Source organism: Suricata suricatta, chromosome 13, assembly GCF_006229205.1.
Source record: "Suricata suricatta isolate VVHF042 chromosome 13, meerkat_22Aug2017_6uvM2_HiC, whole genome shotgun sequence".
Taxonomy (NCBI): domain Eukaryota; kingdom Metazoa; phylum Chordata; class Mammalia; order Carnivora; family Herpestidae; genus Suricata; species Suricata suricatta.
This window is the reverse complement of record NC_043712.1, coordinates 68,162,240-68,185,356: the sequence shown is the minus strand read 5'-3', so window position 1 is coordinate 68,185,356 and position 23,117 is coordinate 68,162,240. Positions and strand designations below refer to the sequence as shown.

The 23,117-nt window shown below is 39.9% G+C and overlaps 1 long non-coding RNA gene across 1 annotated transcript; it reads right to left on the bottom strand.

Moving 5' to 3' along the window:
* Positions 1 to 3,815: 3,815 nt before the first annotated feature.
* Positions 3,816 to 12,660, bottom strand: LOC115276910. Its single transcript, XR_003902121.1, has 3 exons — positions 12,599 to 12,660; positions 9,249 to 9,304; positions 3,816 to 3,899 (listed from the first exon to the last, which is right to left on the bottom strand). It is a non-coding gene; the product is annotated as an uncharacterized LOC115276910 (long non-coding RNA).
* Between the last annotated feature and the right edge of the window lie 10,457 nt (positions 12,661 to 23,117).

The window sequence follows — 23,117 nt, the reverse complement described above, 5'->3', positions numbered from 1 at the left end:
GTCAGCTTTTATTCTGCTATAGAAACAGAAGGCTGGGGGTAGGGAACAGAGAGAAAGTTCTGAGAATGTGAGTGATGACAACAGCTCTGTTGCCATGCAGTGCTTTGGTGGTAAGGTGTTTTGTTGTTGCTGTACTTCCTCAAAGCCAAATGGAAAGGTCCTTCAAGAGAAACACTTGTAACAAATAGGGTGCCTGCAAGAACAAGACCCCACATGTCATTCTCCTTTTGGGCATGCTCGGGTAATGGACTTGCTGCCCTGCCTTTTATTTTTATGAACTTGAGAAGAGTGAACTGAGTGGTCGCAGGATGAAGAGAAGTGGACATAGGGGAGCAGCCTGACTTTGGGCTTGGCAAGGAGGCCTGGGTTTCCTGTGGGTTTAGTGAGCACTGAACAAGGTATCTGAACCGGGGCCATCTTGCTAGGCAAGAAGTCTGCCAGCCACGCAATGGAATACCAGAAGCAGCAACTGTGGAGGTTGTATTGTCAACAATAGGAGCTTTTTGGTGGGTGGAAGATGGAGGAAGACACGGAGATGGAGGTGGAGTTGGATCCCACACTACAGCAGGGAGCTGCTAGGGGAAGCTTAAAGGGTCCTACAAAAACTCACACATGCACCCTCTCTGTTTGGGTGACTGTACACTGAGGCCTCCCATAGCCACCCAGTATGGGCCAGAGAAGAAAAACAACCCACAGAGAAAGGACTGTAGCCATGGATGGTTAAGTCAAAAGATGGTTGTCATTTCTTCCTTCACATCCTTCCTATACTTCATCATCATAGGAATCAGGCCTCATTAAGGAAAGGGTAGGTTCAAATTCAAATTAGAGTGTTCAGTGCCAGAGGTAGCCCTAGGTTAGGGGTGGAAATAAGATGAAATGAAATACAAGAAGAGAACTGTAAGCTGGACTTAGATGAAAGGGCTTGGGAAGTCATCAATATTCCCAAAATTTTGTTAACAGATGTTCAGGGGCATTTGATAGAACACCATTAAGCAGTGGTTGGAAAAATTTATATGTTTCAAGTTATTTTTCCCCATTGAGTCAGGGCTACTTAATAAATAGTTGCTCATTTATAGTGAAAAGAAGAAAGCCAAACTGTAAACATCTTCGTATAAAAATATTAAGAGAACTCCAGAGAAACAGAAATCTGTATTTACAGTTCCTACAGGCTTGACAATCTATATGCACACGTCAGCCACCTGTATAATGTTACTTTGGACTCAGGCACAAAGTTTGTATTTTGTATTCCGAGTTGTAAATTACAAGCCCAACAGCTCAGAGAGCATAAAGCAGAAGCTTACAGACCCCCACTATGTTCATTCTGTATGCGTAACCATGGTTAACACTTTCTTGTTTATCTTTCCAGAAATGCTCCGTGCCTCCCTCTAGGAGCACGTAAGCATTTTGATACGTGTCATCCTTTTAGCAAAACTGGCATTTACGAGACATAGTCTTTCACAGTTTGCCTTTTTTTCATTAAAACTGTCTTCATTGTGCCTTTATGTTAGTAAAGGCTAATCCACTTCATTCCTTTTAAGCACTGCATAATACTCCACTTTTATTTGTGACTCATACTTTAAATGTTTCTCCATTAATGGGCCTCTAGCTCAATTACATTGTTTAAAATGTGCTATCACATAATAAACTGATAATCATCCTAATATACATGTTTGTCTATTTCTAAAAGGACAGCTTCATTTACTTATAAATTTTCAAGCTGATGTTATAATAATATTGCTCAGAATACAGAACCGGAAGTGTTGCATGATCTTAAAACACTCAGAGTAACCAGCGAGAAGGTTACATTTTGCTCAGTATGTAGTTGATAATATTAAGTAATTTTAAAACATTACATTCTAACCCTCAAAGTTGGCAGTTTATATATGGTAAAAGCAAGCAGATTTATATAACCAGTGTACTGCAGAGCACCAGGCTTGATAACAGAAATGTACCAAGTACATATACACACCTTTTTGACCAGAGATATGGTGAGACTTTATAGGGTAACACATACAATCTCCTTGTGACAGGTGATTGAAGAAGCTAACAGAAACAGCGTGACTATTTCCTTTCTGGTTCACTCAGGCTCCACAGATGATAAAACAAAGGCATTGCTGCAAGGTTTATCTTCCATTTGTTTGTCATTCTTTAGAGTAATCTCAGCCTTTCCCAGTTTTTCTGAGGTCAAAATATCTTTGTTTCAACAAATCAGGGTAAGGGGCCGAGAATGCTACTACTGAGGCATGTCTGCACTGTCTTTAATAACCAAGACCATATATGTGCTTCCCCCGCTAAGATAAATGTTTCTCTCAGCACAAAACTCTTTTCTCAGTTTTAAGCCACTCAAAACGCCATTAAGTCTGCTTCTTCCCACACAAGATGACTGCCCACCCTAGACCAGGCCCAGGCCCACCAGAAGGCTCAGCTCTCCCTGGAGAGGACTGTGTCTGAAAACGGGCCTTATCCCAGAGCTGTCTATACGCAGTCATGGGCGGTAAGAACCCTCCTAAGAGAAGCCCCTCTTCTGAGAGGTGTGCCTGTGTGAGCGTACGTTATGTATAAAAAGACATTTCAGTTTTCAATAAACTGTTTACTGTTCAAACATTAAATAAATGTAGAACTGTTTTAATCAGCTGAACAAATATTTAATGTACACTCCAGCATAAGAGCTGTGTTTAAAAATATCCTTTATACTGCTAAGATACAGGGAATTTATGGAAACCAGTGACCTGAAAGGTAAAACAAACATTCAGGAGGAAAAAAAAATGAAGTATATAATTTTAAATTTAAACTGATCTCTCCTCTCTTTTATTAGCATCCAATTGTGTGTGTGTGTGTGTGTGTTTAAGTCCTGGGAAGTGCTGGTTGCATTATACTTACAGTTTCTAGAACAGCTAAGGGTTGGGTGACTACCAAATTAATTTCCAGTAAATTGTTACGAGAAGGCAAAACATGGCAAAACTCATGCTCTGTCCAGAACTGTGCTTCTTAGTGGTTTGTTTGCTCTTTAGATTCTAAACACTGGAGGTCATTTACAGCAGCAGTAGTTGGGTTTCTGTCCACAGCTGTTAGAAAGGATCGTCTAAAACTCCAACAGGAAATGCTAAGTTCTTGGAAAACACTTAATCCTTAGTAGCTTCTGTGTAAATATCAAAATATTATAGCAAGTTGGCAGAAAGTGTGTTTTTTTTAGAAAAATAACTTCTTACAAAGGTATATGGGAAACACTTGTAATAAAATGGACACCATCCTCTTCATACTAATTGCATTCTTAATTATATTTGCAAAGAAAAAAAACATAAGTGTCTTAAAGTGGCCATGCTTCCTAACTCTTACAGTCCTGCTAATTTAGTTTGGTGAGCAGACCTAACCAAGGTCATCTTTCTCTTTGTGGTTTATCTGCCATTTTGATCAAACAGTACGCCCATTCCACGTCATCAAGAGAGTCTTTAACAATAGGTTTCTACCCACTCGATCAGAGTATCAAGGTAGGATACTTGATATATTAGCATTCAGGGATTTAAAACAACAGATATATTGGCTTTCAAATATATGCCTATATTAATGCGGATGTAGTGTTTGAGTTTCTTTCTGGTTTATAATAGCTATTTGTTAAATCAAAAACTTGAAGTTTTCAAGTAATTTTGTTTCACTGCCTCTTTGAGGAGACACAGCACCATTGACATGTTTACTAAGAAAATTGCCTGCCATTGGTTGAAAGAGAAATGTCTCAATTTTAGTTAGAGCCCAAGTCATTCCTGGCTCCCACCAGCTCTGTGACAATTCATCCTTCTGTCCATAATCACTGAAAAGTCTTCATGTTTCTGAGGAGACTGGGAAAATAGCACTTCAGAGCCTAAGTTCAGCTGTTCATAACCATAATGAAGAGGAACTGGAAGCTGAGAATTAGAGAGAGAAGAAAGGAAAGGAAGCTACTTAGCAATCAGAAGAAATACAGTGTTTATGAGATCATTAGGAACCCATTTGAAGTGCTTTTTCCTAACTAGCTTTAGCAAAAAGGAAGTTGTCAACTTAAGTCAATGAATAATATAGCCCTATATCCACATGGCTATGAAGCGATTAATGCACCTTAATGCCATAATGAAATGGTTGGAAATTATAAAAGTCCTCTTCCAAATTTGGGGCTGCTATTCCCTGAGGGGGCTTTGATGTCTGTTACTGCCAGGCAGAATTGGCTCCTGTGTCAACAGCAAGATGGCATGCGTGGCAACGGATCCACAGGCATAATGCAAATATACCTGCCCTCCTTCTCAGTGCCCTCTGAAATAACTACTGTATTTGAGCTGGAAAAAAAAAAAGGAAATTCGAATGTTTCCTTATTTAGCTTCAGGTAGAACTTTGGCCATAGCAATGTCTGAAGCACCATGAAAAATGCATGGTATTTCCCACTGCGTTCTTAGACATCCAGTACATGAATACAGAGATAGCAGTGAAAGGGTCTCCACACTGATGTGGCTTAATTCAGGCTATTTGCCACTCACTCTTAGCTTGCCATATCTGGTTTGAGGGTATGGTATTAACATACCATCACACAGAGGTGGCTTAATTCAGGCGTGTTTTCCTTCTGCATCCCTGCGCTCTATACCTGATGTATGGGTAGAGTATTAACATAGCATCCACATAATAAGGGCTTAGCTGTACAGAATAGGAGACTTAAAGGTAGATCCCATGTGCTTTTCAGACCTTGGACTTTTATATACCAGCCTAGAGAATGGAATTTGATTCTATTCAATATGTATATGAGCAGTTTCCTGATTCTGAAACTCATTGCAAAACAACAGCTTCTTCAGTTTCTGCCTCTCTCTGCTACCTACCTGCTGTTTTATTTAGTATTATCATTTCACTTCCTCTCCATACTGTAAGCATAGGTGTGACACAGCCTATTCATATATTAACAGCTATTATCCATTACAAATGTTATTTTGCCTGGTTTCTTATTTTTAATCAGACTTGAACTTCAGGTGAGTGGGAGCACAAAGGAACTGCAAGGCACCAGGCGTACTCACATCACCCAGCAGATGGCCTTTCCTCACCCCCAGGTAGGCAGGTTTATCCTGGAAGACAAGTGCCTCACCTGAGCCTCCCAGGAGATTAAAGCCACTGTGTTCACAGTGGAAGCAGAGTCTGGGAATCTTAGCCCTGCACATTCAGAAAGCTAAGCAATTGTTCCGGAGTAGAGATTGGGAGAGAACAGGCTTAGCCATCCTAACCACTTCGTATGTATAACCTGCCATGTTACAGATAAAGATATTCTTTCTGACATTCCAGGCATTCAATTGGCAACAAGTCTGGGAAGCTGTGTAAACAACAGCAGTTTCCCAAGACTGTCCCCAAAAGGCTCGCCGACACAGGAGGCCTCTTCAGTTGGCCCTTCCCTGGTCTTGAAGCTCCATAGCTACAACATACTTCACTGCCTGTGGTCAGGCTTACTCAGTGGAAGCCCTACTCTCCAAACAGAGTGGGTTTCTGGTCAGAAACAAGCCTTGCCACACACCGGTAAACACAAACAAATCACCCTACAGAGCCCCTTTCTTTTAAAGGGCAGTGCAGATCCAAGGGTCAGCGGTCAGGAGGAATATCACCAAACAAACGGAAGCTGTGTTTGCTCCAACATGAAACATGAGCAGCACATGTCTCCAGGAGGATTTACTGTAGCATGTCCAAAATAAACGGACATGGGTGAGTGGGTGGGGGTGGGGTGGGATTCCTACTTCAAAGTCTCCTTCCAGCTGCTCCTGGAGAAAGAGACTCCTTCAGAATTTTTCCCTACAAGAAAGCACTTATGAGACTGCCATTTCTGGATTAAATGTCTTTATCTGTTTGAAACTGGAAGGGAAGACAGCACTTCTATTTGTTTTCTGTTGATGTTAAACAGATGCACGGTCTATGACAGCCACACGGGCCCAATTCAAGATGAAGCAGTGATAGGAATGTTTTTGCTGTTGGGCCACTGTGAGGAGAACGCCTTTGCCCATTATTCTGCATATGTGTTCAATATTTTCATTTGACTTAATGCCCCAATCTCCCCAGTGGGCCAAATTACACCTATCTACCCCTGGCTCTTTTCAGAAATTCGCTATTATTTCAGGCTCAGCTGTTATTTCCTAAGTAGATCAGTTCAAGGCCACAATCTCATGATTTGTCTATGAAAGGTGGTGAAACAAAGGAAGAAAGAGTTGGGGAAAGGCAAGAAGGGGAAAAAGCAGATATTGGGTCGTCTTTAACTATTTATTTATTTTCAAAGTTTGAACTTCATTTGAACCAGTTTGGACCCTCTGGACTTCCTGAGGGCTGGGCCTCACAGTGAGCAAACACGCCCCCACATCAGAAAATCCTAACCTTCTCTAAGAAGGATTTAAATGTATGTTTTACATCTTTGCTTTCAGAGTGAGATGCAATGAAAACTGAATCAAGGACATTTAGGTTTGCAGAATTCTTATGCATTTCTTTTTCCTTTTGTAAAATAAGGTTTTTGTAGACATTAAAGGTCTCAGATAGCTTTTGGAAGTGAATAGGATTCAGGATAAAAACAAATTAAATTAGTGATATGGTGAAAACCCTGACTCTATGAAGTTTTCCCAGCTAACATTACTCAAAGTCTTTCTCTGGGGGAAAAAACAACTTTCAACGGACACGAAACGGAAGCAGAGCTGTTCCATCAGGTGAAGGACAACGGGAGCCTGGCAGATCAATACCTACAGGGAAAGTCATTTGAAAGACCCAACTCTGAAGAGTCAGATCTGCCTCAAGATTCCAGGAACAGATGTCAAAACAGAGCAGGCTTCTGGAGACAAGAAAACTCGTCTGCTCCTATCTTTCAAGCCACTGACCTCCTACTGCATTGAGTAGGGTAGTCAGTCTATCTTCAAAGCATCCAGGGTTATCATTTTCTGAAAGTTGTTTCCCTGACCTCCACTTCTTTCCAGGTGATATTTTCATCCACATAGACACTAAATTGTATGATTACCAGGTACGCAGGTTTTACTACAGACATCTGTACACAGTTTGGGAACCACTTTAGGTGGAAGCTATACATGTCCTGTATGGCCAAGTCAGCTTCTTGCAGAACTATAAAAAAACAGGACTCTTATTGGTCATGAAAATGTTCACTTAACAGGACACCATGAATTTAGGTGTATTTGCTTGTTTGCTTTGCCTTGTACATTTTTCAAGACCTGTGATTTCAATCACCTAGATCATCCACCAATAAATATTGTAATGATGGATACATAATGGGAACCAATCATTTTACAAAATGGAATATGCTCATTTGAATGCATACATATAAGTATATTGTATCACAGATCCTGTGCTGAAATGGCTAAATTAAAAAAATGTTTTCCTTTTCTATCATTAAAAAATGTTGAAATGTCTCTAAATCTCCAAAACTTCAAGCTTGTGGCTGTTGCTCTCTGTGCTTTAGATACACATGAGAAAATGTATTTGGTTCTGGGTACCAAATTCTCATAGGATTAAGAGTGAACTTAAGTCTACACAGTATAATAACAAGATAACAATGTAATTTCAAGCTTTGCACCAGTCAGCCAAAAGAACTGTATATGTTTAGCCTACAATAACATGAAAAACATTTAGCTGCTGCTTCTTATTTAAAATCCATCATGTGGAAGACAAATTTGACTTGTCCTGAATGTTTCCAAGTGACGTAGCCAGCCCTAGGTAGTAAAAGTTGTAAAGTGATAAAACTTGGCTCAATTGAGGGAAGAATTTCCTAAGATTCAAATAGTTCCCATCAAGCTTAGGGCAGACAACACTCTGATAGACACTTGATGAGTTATATTCAAACATCACATGATTGGTTGAAAGGATGTATAGAAAAGTCCACAGGAGCATTAAGATCCTGTGATCCTATGATATCCAATATAAGCTAGGTTTTGTGTTTTTTTGTTTTCCTTTAGCTAATTTTTTGCCAGTCTAACATGATTCATGGAAAATATCAGATAAGTCATTCTTTGAAATTTTGCACCTCAAATCATATACGTAATACTCTGTTATTCACGTACAAATAGAAACATTGGCTAATCACTTCTTAATATTTGTTCTCTAAATGAAGGGAAAAACATCTTGATATTGACAACCTTTGAAAATACTCCATAGGTTTGGAATAGAAGCAGGGCCCTTAGAAAGATCAGAAGGCAATATCCTACAGTGAGAAAATTGATACCATGAAACAGTAATTCTCTTTGAAGCTCAGAGAAAAGGTCTACTGAGAAAAGTTAAATACACGAAAGGCAAGATTTGCCAACCATGGAAAAAAATATCAGCATCTGAAACCATCTCAAGCAAAAGTATAATTTCTAGCTGTTGTAAACTGTCAAGTATAGGATGAAGAGAACTAAGACACTGTTTTCTTCCCCAAATCTCTTGTCTTAAACAGTTCTCATAGCAACTGGTTAGTAGGATTGGAGGGGCCAACAGGCTTATTTCTAAGCATCTGTGGGGGCCACTGAACATGTTATCCTTGGAAGCTGCCCAATGGCATGGCACAGACAGAATTTGCTGGACCTCGCTTCATGGAGATACTCAAACACTAACAGCAACTAAAAGTAAACTTTACAAACATGCTTTTATAAGGGACCTATTAATCTGAGATTTCATTTACAAAATCATCTGGACCAATAGCCCTGGCATAATCCTTTCTCTTATCATCTCCCTCAACACCCAAGTCTTTGATTCATTAATTCACATACGTCAAATTAATCATTTTAAGTGAAGATTTCAGAGGCATTTACTACGTTCACAGTGTTAAGTGACCACAATCTTTATTTAGCTCCCAAACAATCTCATCACCCCAGAAAGGAAATCCCACACCCCTTAAGCAGTCACTCCCCATCTTCTTCCTTCAGCCCTTGGCAAATACCAATTTGCTTCCTGAATTGATTGATATCCTATTCTGGATATTTCAAATAAATTGAATAATATAATATGTGACCTTTTGCATCTGGCTTCTTTCACTTAACCAAGTTTTATAAAGAAAAATTATAGTTTATATTTTTTACCATGCTTTACTTTATGATTCAAAGTACCTATTTTAGATGTTAGTATCTTTGTATAACTCTCTACAAAGTGTATCTACTCCCCTCATATCTCATATTATTTGAACCTCACAATATTCTTATCAAATTGGCAGGAATGACTTTATTATTACCATTTTACAGGTGGAAATACTGAGACAAGGAGAGCCAGTCCGCCTCCCACAATAAACTTACCTCATATATTCCAGTCTTCCTGTTCCATTGCCTTTTGTAAGGCACTTCATGGATGCCTGTCAGAATTATTACAAAAACAAAGCACTTACTCGCATCTGTATTTTTAAATTCTCAGAAGCATATTTTAAATGAATAGAATAGATGAAAATCACTTTACACATTATCACTATTTGCACTCAGTAGAGAGCTGCTTTTGACGCATAACAGTTGCATATGACTGGAGGTAATCTGCACACAAGACCATATTCTGTCCCAAGTCCAATCTCCATCTGGAATCATCTGGAAGCCAGCTCAAGCACTAAGTCCTTGGTCCTTGTGTAGTGTCTAGGTCTTGGCTCTGCTGTCTGTACAATAAGGTGAGACAAAAATAACCCCTAAGATCTCTTCCAGATCTGAATTCTCTAATGCTCAGCTAAGCCCACAGACCAAACTCAACCCTGAACTCATCAGCTCCATCTACACAAGGCCAGGGCAACAATTTGAAACATGGATCCCTCAAAAGTTTTAGTAATAACTAATGTAAATGGCCATTCCTTCTTGTTGAGATTTTTCAAGAAATCGTGGAATGCTCTTGATCAAACTAACTATCCCACTGAGATTTTATTCACTAAATGATTTCTACATAACTAGGCAGTATGTAAGGAGGTCTAGTAATTTGGCCAGATTTATGCCATTCTGGTATAGAATACTATTTCATACATTTCTCTATATTTCAGTCATTCATTCCACGGTAGAGCTGCCCATAAGTATCACTTTTAAATTCTGTACAAATTAGGACTGCCAAACATTATTTTTAGCATGTTCATGGACAGGTATTTGTTTCAACTTGGTGTTCAAACCCAACCTTCTTTTTGCCATCAACCGAAAACTAATATCTGAATCTTGTTATGCCATCTCCATAGATTTTTCTTGGTCAGTTTTTAGTTTTAGCTGTGGCTCTAGCAATTCACCCAAGACTGGGGAATAGTCAAATTTAGCAGAGCTAGAGTGCCATCTAGAGACCACAATTTGATTTCTAACATCCTGGTCCTCAGTGAGCTTGCCCTTTAACAAAAAGTAGCTACCTGCCAAATACAGAAGCTTGGGTTTGCTTTGGCCAGGTGGGAGACACCCACTGAATCTAGAAAGGAGAGATTCCAGAGCAAGGAGTTTGAGGGGGTCCAGCTCTGAAAGTGTTACAGTTACTGAAGATTAGGTCACCACAGGAGATAGAAATAACAATGAGCCCCTTGGTGCAAGAAGGAGTCTTCTTTAACTTGTTGTTATAAACAATCCCATTTGCTCCATTCCAGGCCAATTAGGATTTTCCAACTTGTAACATGAGCCAGAAAGGAAGGAGTCCTCTACAAGGCAGTGAAAATACAAAAGTCTTTCATTTATGTGAGAATCCAATCTCCATAGTCCTCCTAAAACTCAAATCTGCTTTCCATTTTTCTGCCTGAGCACTAAGTTTCTATGCCCTGGGCACATTTGATACCATCCTTGCTTGTGTCTTAGAAGAAGCAGTAGTCTCCAAGTTTATAGAATTTAGATCTTAAGATCATATTGTTTTAGTGTTTCCATGGGAAGTGCATAGTTTGAAAATCCCTCTCCCATTCCTTTCCCCCAAAGCTGTCCTACAGGGCTGTGTGCTAAGACCATCTGTTCCACCAGACAGTCCTTTGATGGATGTGAAGAGGCTGGCTGGAGGGGTACAGAGCTGGGACTGAAGTGGCTGGGAATTAATTAGCTGCATATCCATTTGGTAACTGTGCCCAGAAGTTTAGCTACGGGAATGTTTTATAAATCAAAAATAACAACTATTATCATTAACCTCAAAATCATAGGCCACAAGAGTTCCTACTTTGCTGACGCTAATTAAATGGTCGAGTCTGCCCAATAGAATGTCATCCAGGAATCTTTCAGTTCATAATGAGAGAGACAAAAAAAAAGTATACTGTCTTGAAAAATTTTATAAATATAGGATGAAGTGCACCATACCTATCCAAAGTTCCAGTGATGTCATTTTTGTCTAGACCTCACATGTTTTAGGAATTTTTAAAGCCCCAAGCTACTTTATTTGGAGGTATTAAATAGGGTCTGGAAAAAGTCACTTTGATATAGTATGGTATAAAAAGCGAGTTTTTGAGTCCAAGCAACTGAACTTTGGATCTCTGTTCTTTCACTCATCAGAGACCAAGGACAAGCTTCACTATTCTCATTATCTATAGAAACAGGGGACATGAAAAGTTGTTGTAAGGATTAAACAGAATAATGTATTCAAAAGTACCCTGCACATAATAGGTATTTAATAAATGCTTGTATGATTTCTTTAAAGTCTTGAACTTATTTTCCTTACTCTAGTGGTATTCTACAGCTGATAACAGGATGTTGATAATAATAATAGTCTGAGAATTTTGCTTCATCCCTAGAACAATAAATCTCTAAAGCGATGCTGCTTAAGAGTAATGATGTGAATCACATGGGGATTTTGTTAAAATTCAATAGGTCTGATTCAGTAGGTCTGGAGTACGGCCTGAGAGTCTGCATTTCTAACAAGTTCCCTGGAGATCTAGGTGGTGTGGGGATCAAATTTGAGTAGCAAGGCTCTAAATAGGAGTTGGCAAGTTATTTACTGCCCATGGGTGAACCTTATGTGTTTGTGAATAAAGTTTTATTGGAACACACTCACACATATTCATTTACATAATGTCTAAGGCTGTTTCACTGCTACAATGGCTGAATATACTATCTGGCCCCTACAGTTCACTGTCCCCTGCTCTAAACCATTCCCTTTCTTGCTCCAAACATATAAGCTCAGTTAATCATTGGCAGAAGCCTATGGAGGGCCAGGGGAGATATGAGAGGGTAGAAAAGATGGAGAGTAGCTACCTGTATTATCCTCTATTGCTGCTATTATAAATTGTCACAGAACTAGTGGCTTAAAACAAAACCTATTTATTGTCTTACAGCCCTGTAGGTTAGAAGTCTGACAAGGGGCCTCACTGGGCTAAAATCAAGACATCAGCAGAGCTGCATTCCTTTTGGAAGTTCTAGGGCAGAATCCATTTCCTGGCCTTTTCCAGCTCCTGGAGTCCTGCGGCATTCCTTGGTTCAAGGCCCTTTCCTCCATTTAAATCCAGAAATATTGTGTCTCTCACTCCTCCACTGTCACCACATCTCTCTGAGCACAGCTGGGAGAAGTACTTTAAAGAACCCATGCGATCACATTAGGCCCAACCAGACCCAGATAATCCAGCAGCTAAACCTCCCCCTCTCAAGGTTCTTAACTTAATCACATTTCCAGTAACATTCAGAGGTTCCAAGGATTAGGGTATGGATATCTTTGTAGTCTCTGCCTACCATACTACCTCAAAGCACAATCTTCAAAAAGACACCTTTCCAGTCATTCCCATATAGCATTATGTTATCATGGTTCTCTTTGCATTGTGATGAAAAGATGTCTGATGAAGCCATAAGACAGAGAACATAGAGATGGTAGTCAAAGGATTTCTCTTTAATGTGCTCCTTTTCCCAACAAACAAGGGTATACAGGCTCACTACCCACGGATAGCTTGGATATCTCTGCAGGTAATACACTGCACAACTCCAGAGGGTGCCCTGAAATTGCTCAGTGCACAAACCTCACAAGCATACACGGCAGCCCTGCCCTCCATATCCCAGCCACCTGCACGATCAGAATTTGTCTATACCTCTAGCTATTGACCATGATAAACCTGAATTCTTTGGAAATATTTTCTTTAGTTCACACCATAAATAACATAGTTTGCCCACATTTATGTGATAAAATTAATCACTCTGATGAATTAAAATCAATCTAAAAAAAATGTAGGAAAACATAGCCTAATAGTTGGGGAGTAAGAACATTTGCGTAGTAAGAAGCTTAAAAATAAACTCTAGTCCTTCAAATTTGTGCCCATACACAGTGTCATTTCTACAAGAACCCAAGACTGCAAGATGGAGGGGGCATGTGAGCCCATGACACTAGAACAAGAAGGCAAGGAATGCAATAAACAGAAGGGAAGGGGGCTCTCACAGGAATATTTTTCCATCGCACTTGAGGCCCAATGAGGAAGGTTTCATATATGAATCACTGACAACTGCCTGCTAGGCTGTTATGCTTAATCCTTACATTCTGAGTGTGTCTTGCTACTCCATGAAAAAAAAAGCTTATTGCATAAGCCATTCTCACTCTTCTAAGCCCATTCTTCCCAACAATGCCAGAAATATAATAACAGGTAAGTGACCAAGAAAATATATGTGACCCAACCATTGTATAAGATTTCCTTTTGCTAAAGGTCAAGACAAATTATCATGAAATCCTTAGAGACACTGTTATATGGTTCCTGGGGACAAAGGGTTTCCTTTCAGAGGAGCTTCTTAGAAGCAGAGGGTGCTGTGTTTCAATCCTCAGTTAACTTTCAGTTAATGACTCTTGCCTTTTCTCCTACCGGCTCTGCTTATTAAAAGGAGAATGCAGTCTGGAGTGTGTGCTGTCAGGATGAACAGCAGGGTCAGTCACTAATCCCAAATTGTATGCCCCCAGGATGCCTGCTACAGAATGAGAAAATGCTTATGTTTGATTAACCTTCCAGGTAGAGAAAGGGAGGCAGCCAGGGGTCTGCAGCAACATGACATGGTATAACAGTAGTTTTAAAAGATGGCATTCCCAGGGGGATGCAAGGAAAGTCACAGCAGAGGGTGCTGACTTAGCGTAACAAATGAAGACTATGTCTATAATCGGCAAGTGAGCCTTTGGGGGAACAGCATCGCCAAACTGGGCATTTGTTTTCTTCAAAATATTTGTTACAATACGATAATCCCTTCTGTCTGTCTATATGGTGCTTTATGGAATGCATAATGCTTCAAGGGTGCCACCCCATTTGATCTTCACCACTGTCCTTTGTGTCAAAGGGTTAGAATTGAAGAGCACTTTCCCAATTTAAAGAAAAAAAAAATCCCCATTAGCTGTCAATGCACTTTCTTCTTGCCCTGGCATTTTCTTTAACACTTTCTTTAAGTACAAACAATGAAGAGTGAAGAAGCACCACTGGGTGGGGAAGGGAGATGCTGGGCAGTTAGGGGATAAGATAAAACCATGCAGGAGAGCATCTCCCGAAAACATGGGTCAAAGAAAGCAGAAGGTCACTTCTATTTCTGTGGTTCCATGTCCAATAAGAAAAAAGAAATCTATCAGAGTTAGGAAAATGGTTTAATCCTCTTGTTAGATGTAACATTATTTACCTGTTAAGTTGAAAGCTGAAATTTCGGTGACTGAAGCCCAGGCCAATAGCTACTGTTCAGTTTGCTAAGAAGAGAGGAAGTGGCCTAATCACAGGCAGCTCTTTCATCGCTCAAGAAAAGTGTGCTTTTGTGTTTTCGCCCCTTGGCCATTGGCTCCATTTCCATACAAAATCCTATTTGTTCTTCAAGACCCAGTTCACACAGACATGAGGTCTTCCCAGATAGCACTGCCGGTCCGGTCTGTTCTCGTGTGTCAGCTATAGGATTACCATGTTATAAGCCATTGAGAGCATGTTTTACATGCTGTCCCTCCTACTAGACAATGAATTCCAAGTGGACAGGGATAGTAAAACACCTAAAACTTTGTAGATACCCATATTACATTTGCAGATTAAACGAAGGATTAAAATAAACCAAGAATCACCATGAAATAATCAAATCCAGTGATGCTGGGTTTGATCAAATGTATGTTGGGAAACATTAAATATATAGTAAGCTGGGAACTTTTCAAATACAGTTGTTCCTGACTCTTTAACCCAAGAGTTGTCATCATTAGCTTGATTTGATTAGTTTACCATAGACCTGATGTAGATGATTAGGTAATGCTTTTCTTTATCATTGTTTTCTCCAGCAAGCTGTGCCTGATTTATAAAATATAACTTCTTCGTTCTAAGCTAAATCTCTGAGAGCAATGGCAGCTTAAAAGCCTCGTATTCCACAGGTTAATACCAACAAGAGGTATATTCCAATAATTCCTTTTCTACTTTAGAGTCAAAGGCACCTTGGGTCTTTCACAACCGGGCTCATTAAGCCAATGAAGCTCTGAATTCTCACCCACTTACCAGCAGTGTCTTACCCTCATGAAAACAGATGAAAATCTACTCTTTTCTACCTTCTTTACTCAGCTCAGGCAGACACTGCTTAAAGCCATTCTTAGAGAAAGAATTAAGAATGCACCTTGTTGGTGCTGGATTTAATTTTCCCAACCTAATGAAAAATATGTCTGTGACTACAAACCAACCCTTCATGCAAAAACACAGTAAGAATCAGTCTTCTTTTAGGAGTTGCAAATTCCTTTGTGGGAGAACCTTAGTTTAATAAATATGCCCAGGTAGACTTCATTCTAGACAGAAAGCAACCATGATACGAAATAGTGGTGGGCACTTTTGCTGGAGTTGAGGTTGTAATTTTTAATAGAAATATAGCATTGAATGCTTTGGAAAGGCTAACTTGCTGGAATCTTAACTTTCAGTCATCAAAGAGCATTTCTGGACATTTGTCTTTATCTCTAATTTTCCACTCTGCTATTTGTTACCCTGATAACAGTGTGTTTTATGGCTGCTCTCCATTAGTCAGTGCTATAGTTTTATGAGCCATGCAGAGAAAGTGAAGGAGGCACTCAGCCTCCTTGGGAGTATTATTTTGCTGTTGTTGGTTTTCCAAGGAATTCTGACTCTCACCTTTGTTCAGTCAAAGTGGGAAGAGGAGTGTTTTATTATTGGCCAACCCCAAAATGTAGCAGTTGGCTGGACCCAAACCATGTCTTAAATTTGAAAGAGATGATAAAAAAAAAAAAGCAGCCTTAGCTATTTAAATAACTATGAAATCTTCATGACTTATTTCTCAAAAGAAAGAAAAGGGGAAGAAATAAGCACATGACAGAGTATTGTTCCTTTCCTTTTTTAAAAAAAAAAAAGCCTTGAAATATGTTTTAAAATATTTTATGAGGTCACACTAAAAAAAGAGTAATTGGAAGAAAAATTCTGCTTGTCTAAGCGAAGAGCACATTTGTAGCGGTAGGGTAAATGTTTTATCGATTGAGAAGCTGGGAAACTCAAGTCATTACTCACCATGGGCTAAAGAATAATTGCTAATGCTCTGGCGGAAAGATTAAAAACAGTTTCTGGAAGTATTTCTTACAATGATCAATGGTGTATCATCCCAGGCCATTGGATCTTCAATAACATTTTTCCCTTTTGGGATACAATCAATTTTTATAATATGATTCATTTGCCAGTGGGCATGCTTTCTTCATACGATGAAAAGGCACTTATGCATCTTATATTGTTGAAAAGTAATCTTATACAGCCAAAGATCAGGCTGCGGTATAGAAGACTCACTTGAATCTATCTCTATTTTAAATGGGTTTGGGAAATCATCTGGGGTGGGGAGTGGGGGGTTGGGAGACAGTTGCTGGCTTCTTTGTTATTGCTTTGTTAACCCTTTAAGAATGCATTTAGCACATGCTGACAGCACTCATAATCATCATAGCACAAGGGTAGTGATAGAGGAGGGTGCTATTTTAGATCTGAACATATGCCGTGGTGAGCTTGACTCATTTGCAACACTAATTACCATGGCAGCACTCTCGGGTCAAGGGTTGCCTTACAGCTGTCTACTGGCTGCACACATCTGACAAGGTCTTCAGCATCCTGTGGCAAAGCTCAACTTTGGTCCACTGATGCTGAGTCCATCAATTCATCTCTGCTTTAATAAGTAAGAGCTTTAGCCATTCCAAACTCTCTCCCTGGAGAGAAGGCACTGAAAGCTTGCGCACATTTTGCCATTGGACTTGTGATAAGGGAAATGCATGGCCCCATCACCAGGGTCTTCCATATGAAGAGGCCAAAAAGGAAAAAAGAATAGAGTCCAGCTCAGGAAGTGTTCAAATGTTCCACTGAAGGGTAACATGCACTCCCAACCTGGAATTGTTCTGAATCTGGGAACAATGGATTTTATGAAATTAATTTTTAATTTTATGAATTAAAGGCTAATCCTCTTTTGCTTATGGCAGAGTCTCCTCATTAAACACCCTGGCTCTGCACCCAAGAAACTATACATCCAAAATTAAAACAAATTTAGTTGAATTAAAAGCAACAAAAGGAAAATTTTGAAAATATGGTTTATATTATTTACAGTTTAAGTATCTCCTTGCTTGGATGGTGAGATTATTTATACCCAACCTGTTCCTGACCTAAAAAAAATTTGTTTTCATGTGAATATTTAGCATTGTATAGACAGTATTTTTCATTTTTATGCAATTCTATTGTATATATTTAGTGAACCCAAGTCATTAGTTTTCCTATCTCTTTTTTCTTATTTTCAAAGAGAAAATTTTCCTATTTAAAAAAATATTATTTATTCATTTTGAGAGAGAGAGAGAAACAGATTATGAACAAGGGAGGTGCAGAGAAGAGGGAGACAATCTGAAGCATGCTCCAGGCTCCTAGCTGTCAGCACAGAGCCCAATGTGGGGCTTAAACTCATGAACCACAAGATCATGACCTAAGACAAAGTTGGTAGCACAACCAACTGTGCCTCTAAAAACTTCCCATTAAGACAAATAAAAATTAAGAGAAAAATAGCATATCTAAAGTGATTTAGAGGGGTGCCTGGGTGTCTAAATCCGTTAAGCGTCCGGCTTTGGCTCAGGTCATGATCTCACGGTCTGTGAGTTTGTGTCCTGCATGGGGCTCTGTGCTGACAGCTCAGAGCCTAGAGCCTGCTTTGCATTCTTTGTCTCCCTCTCTCTCTCTGCCGTCCCTACTCCACTTGCTAGCTCTCACTCTCGCTTGCTCTCTCTCTCTCAAAAATAAATAAACATATGGGCATGGAGGAGGGCACAGGGGGATGAGCACCGGGTGTTTTATAGAAACCAAGTTGAAAATAAGTTATAAAAGAAAAAATAAACAAACATTGAAAAATTAAAAAATAAATAAAATGATTTAGAGACTTTACTAAATTTAAAAGGGCCCTTGTATTCCTTAATAATTCCAAGACTTCAAGATGAGTCTTCCGAAAGGAAATCAGCCTTCCCGTCATCATGAAAGTTAAATCGAGCACTTACTTCTTGCCAGGCACTAAGTCAAAGCTAAATATATATATTTATAACAAGCATTCTGTGAGTTAAAGTAGTATTATTATCTACATTTTTTACAGAATAGGAAATTGAGACCTAAAGAGGTTGAGTAACACTAATCATGGCTATAAAGCTGGCTCATGCCAGAGTGGCTAAGAATACAACCAGGACTGCTTTGAAGGCAGGGTTCTTACTGTGTTTCATCATCATCTATCTTATTGGCACCCAATTTCTTCAGAGTGTGGGTGAAATCATGTGAGTTAATTTATACATTGAAATCTAGAACTCAAGACCTACCGTAACCTAGTCCTAGTGGACCATGCTTCCAGTGTTATCGTCGGTAACTGATACTCTGAATCTTACATTCCTCCCAAAATACACTTTTTGCTGTTGTGTCTACACATCCCCAGCTGACCTTGCCAGAAGTCTTTTGTCACCATTCCTAACTTCTACTTCACTTGTTTTGTACTACCCTCAGAGTACTTCGTGTTTCCTTACATTATAGTCACTTCAGTGTGTCAGATATTTTATTGTATATTTGCATCTTTCTTGGTGCAACACCATGCAAGGTTCACAATAAGTTCTGAATTAAAGTTTGCTGAATGAATGAACACTAGACATGGCAATATCAGTTCATGGAATAACTGATTCCTGATGGGAAAAGTCCATGTTAAACTATTTCTAGATGTGCAGTGAATGGAATTGCTCATCTAGAAATAGCGGGGAAAGTTCATTTTAAACCATTTCTGGGTGTGCACATCATTTCTATAACAAAATTTCAGATTTTTAACCTAGTTGAGTTTTTCATCCAACCTTGGTTTTTGGGAGTGTGTCAGTTGGCCAAAGCTGCAGTAACAAAACATGCCGCCTATGTGGCTTACATAATAAGGGAAACTTATTTTCTCATATTTTGCAGACGAGGAGGCCAAGATCTTCTGAGACCTCTCCACTGGCTGTTTCCTTGCTGTATCCTCACAGGGTTTTTTCTCTATGCATGCACATTCCTGGTGTTGTCTTGTGTATCCAAATTCCCTCTTATTATAAGGTCACCAGTCAGATTGGATCAGGGTACAATAACAGCCTCATTTTAACTTAATTACCTCTTCATAGGCCTTATCTCCAAACACAGTCACATTCTGCGGTCTGGGGGGGTCAGGGCTTCAACATATGAATTTTGGGGAGAAACAATTCACCCCATAGCATATAACTTTTGGAAAAAGACAGAAGGCACTACATTAGGATGACAGCCTTATAAGTCAAAAATAGTTACTTCTCAAAGTGGGTGACATACTAAACATACAAATGCTTTATAATTTCTGGTCTTACAATGCAGCCTTTGCCTTAAAGAGTCGGCCATTTTGTTTGATGGTGAATCTGTCAGCAAATTTAAAATGCCTGAATTATACAATTTATAGTGAACAAAGTGAAAACCCAAGGCACTTTCAATTATAGGGCAATTCATCAGCTATTAGGAAGAGACTCAGAACACAGATTGAATTATGGGGAGCAGGGTAGAGTATGCAAAATTCTTCCTCCAATATAAACTTAGGAGGGTCTCTGCAGAACGGTATAACAAAGCATGGCTATTTCCATAATTGCATTTGCTCTGGCTCTTGGGTCAGCACACTTTCAATGCTCCAACGAAGTAGAAAAGAGCTCATAGATTTTCAAGGCTGCAACTCAAGCCAGAGGTATGCTGTTAACAGTTCAAGACAGGAGAAAATTGTAATATATTGCCTCCAAATTTATACTCTTCCTGACCCAGGTAATGAAACATGAACCACATATCCAGCTTTTGATAAAGTAGTGCTCACTTGGGCGGTGAGGGACTGCAGGTAGATATTTATTTCTTTGGCTGCCATCCTAACTTGTCCTTGACTGGCAAGGTTTTCGCATTAACCCTTTTGTCAGAGGATTCTCAGGAAGTTGGCTCCTGGCGATGAAATCTTACTACAGTTACCACCCATCCTTCAGGTTTACATTTGCTTATAATTTTCTCAGTGCTGTGTTCCTGCATATTACTGCTGCTGTTACAATGATACCATCTTGTTGAGTGATTACAAATAGCCCAACGAAGAAGGGGAGACAATTTCTGCAATATATTCAGTCAGTCTCCAGTAAGCAAAAAGTAGGCTTTTAGAATTTCTCATCTCATAGATGTGCCTGACCCTCTGGGTGACCCTGGGTTGACCCACCATTCCACTTTCACATTACATGATTACATGGAAAATTCACTGACCTAGTTTTTGAGAATTAAGAGAATGATGACTGCAGAGTGATATAAAATAGAAAGCTTTAGAAACACTAAACAACCATGACCATGATTAATGGAAAATGGCAATAAAATATTACTTACTGGACCAGAAGAAAGAAGTCATGGTGGGTGGAGGAGGTGAGAAGTAGAGAGAAAGGAGAAGAAAGCACAACAGAGAGTCTGAGGATGGGTACTGGCAGTGCTGTTCCAGTCCCTCTCGATCCAGATGGACTGTACCAAGCATAAAATTATTCTCATAGCACAAGCTTTAAAGTGAAACATAAGACTTACCTCCAGGGAAGAATGTGTGTGTGTGTGTGTGTGTGTGTGTGTGTGTGTGTGTGTGTTAAAAATAGGATGGAGAAAGGTGTGACTTTTGGACTCAATATCTAAAGGAGTAAAACTTAAAGGAGGGGCTTCATACTAAGCACCTTTGGAGAATAATAAATGAGGCCTGACTCTCACCTCTTCATGGAAGGGGGCACGGGTCCAGAAACAAAAAGACTGAAAACCAAGGACAGTCCAATGAATGAAGGAGTAGTTTGGTCTTCTGGGAGAAAAAAGTTATATCTTATTTTGGTTATGTTTTTTAATTATTTTTTTTATTTTTTAAATGTTTATTTATTTTTGAAAAAGAGAGAGAGAGTGAGAGAGAGAGCACACAAGCACAAATGAGAGAGGGGCAGAAAAAGAAGGAGACACAGAATCTGAAGCAGGCTCCAGGCTCTGAGCTGTGGGGCATCAACTCATGAACCATGAGATCATGACCTGAGCTAAAATCAGATGCTTAACTGACAGAGCCACCCAGGTGCCCCAAAAGGTTATAACTTTGTAAAGTCCAGGGGCATCTGGGTGGCTCAGTCGGTTGAGCGTCTGGCACTCGATTTCGGCTCACAGCACAAAACCTGCCTGGGATTCTCTCTCCCGCTCTCTGCCCCTCCCCTGCTAGTGTTCCCTCTCCCCTCTCCTTCTCTCCCCTCCCCTCTCCTCTCCCCTCTCCTCTCCTCTCCCTCTCAAAATAAACAAACATGAAAAAATTAAAATAATTTTTTGGAAAGCCCAGTGGCTCAGCCTCTGGGTAGGCTCCTTGCTCAGGGGCTGGAGGGTGTGTCTTCAAGAATGTACATGTGGGAGCCCACAGTCCTAACTGGGGTGCCACAGAAGTGGCAGAGCTAGGACTGCAGCTGGGCATCACTTCAGCATCTCAGCAACTAGGAGGACAAAAGACCATGGAAGGGGAGGACAGATTCCAGGCTCACTGTCTGTCTCCTACCACCAAAGCTAAAGGGAGGGCTTGGAGGACTCCCAGCAAATGAGAACAGGGTTGTGCCTGGTAGTATGGGCTTTGTCAACATCGTGCCCCCGACCTCTACCATAAGAGTAAAGTCATGCTAGAATCCACTAACACAGGACTGATCAAGAGATGTGATATCACGTAAAGGTTTTGGATATGGAAGTACAAAATCAGGGCTTAATTTGATGACTAACAAATGTATTGGTTTAAATCTGTTATATAACTTCTCTGATCCTCAGGTTATTCATAATAGTGGGAATGATAAGAACTGTCTCATAGAAGTTTTGAAATTATATAAACAAAAGCATAATACAAATGTTTGTTGAGTACCTATTACATGCCTGCAAATTCAACCAAAGGCAAAGTCTTGGCCCTAATGAGGTTCAGAAGCTTATTCAGGAGTAAGGGCATATGCCATTTAGTGCTCAACAATACTTTATTGCTTAGTCCCCCCCACAGTTAGGCTGAGGCTTTGGGACTGCGTTCTGAGAATAGAATGTAGGGTTCTGCAACATGAGGCATTTCTAGGCTTGGCTTTCAGAAAATATCCTGCAGAGGGGCACCTGGGTGGCTCAGTCAGTTGAGCATCTGACTTTAGCTCAGGTCATGATCTCACAGTTCGTGAGTTCAAGTCCTACATTGGGCTCTCTGCTATCAGCACAGAGCCCACTTCAGATCCTCTGTCCCTCCTTTTCTCTTTCTGCCCCTATCCAGCACACGATCTCTGTCTCAAAAATGAATAAACATTTAAACAAAAAGAAAACATCTTGCCTAACCATGCAGCCCTTCCTTTTCTTCCACTGTGATTGTAGAAGTAATGTGTTCCATATTGTATAGCTACAGATACACATATTATCTGATTTGTACCTGACTGTGGTGGGAGTCAAAACTAAAGTTTATCAGGTTGAGCCATTGGGTTTTTAGACATTGTCAGCCACCACAGCCTGCCTTAGCCTATCTCTCTAGGAAACCTGAGGCCTGCCTGCATGGCCTGCCCTGTGAGCAAGCTTGGAAGTAGATCCTCCTCTGGTTGAGTCTTGAGGCTTAGCCCTGCCTGACACCTTGATTATAGCCTATTTGGGAACCCTGAGCCAGCAGTACTCGGCCAAGCTGTGTGCAGATTTCTGACCCACAATAACTGAGGTAATAACTATTTTACTCTTCTAAGCTTCTAAGTTTGGGGGTCATTTGTTACACAGCAATAGAAAAACAAACACA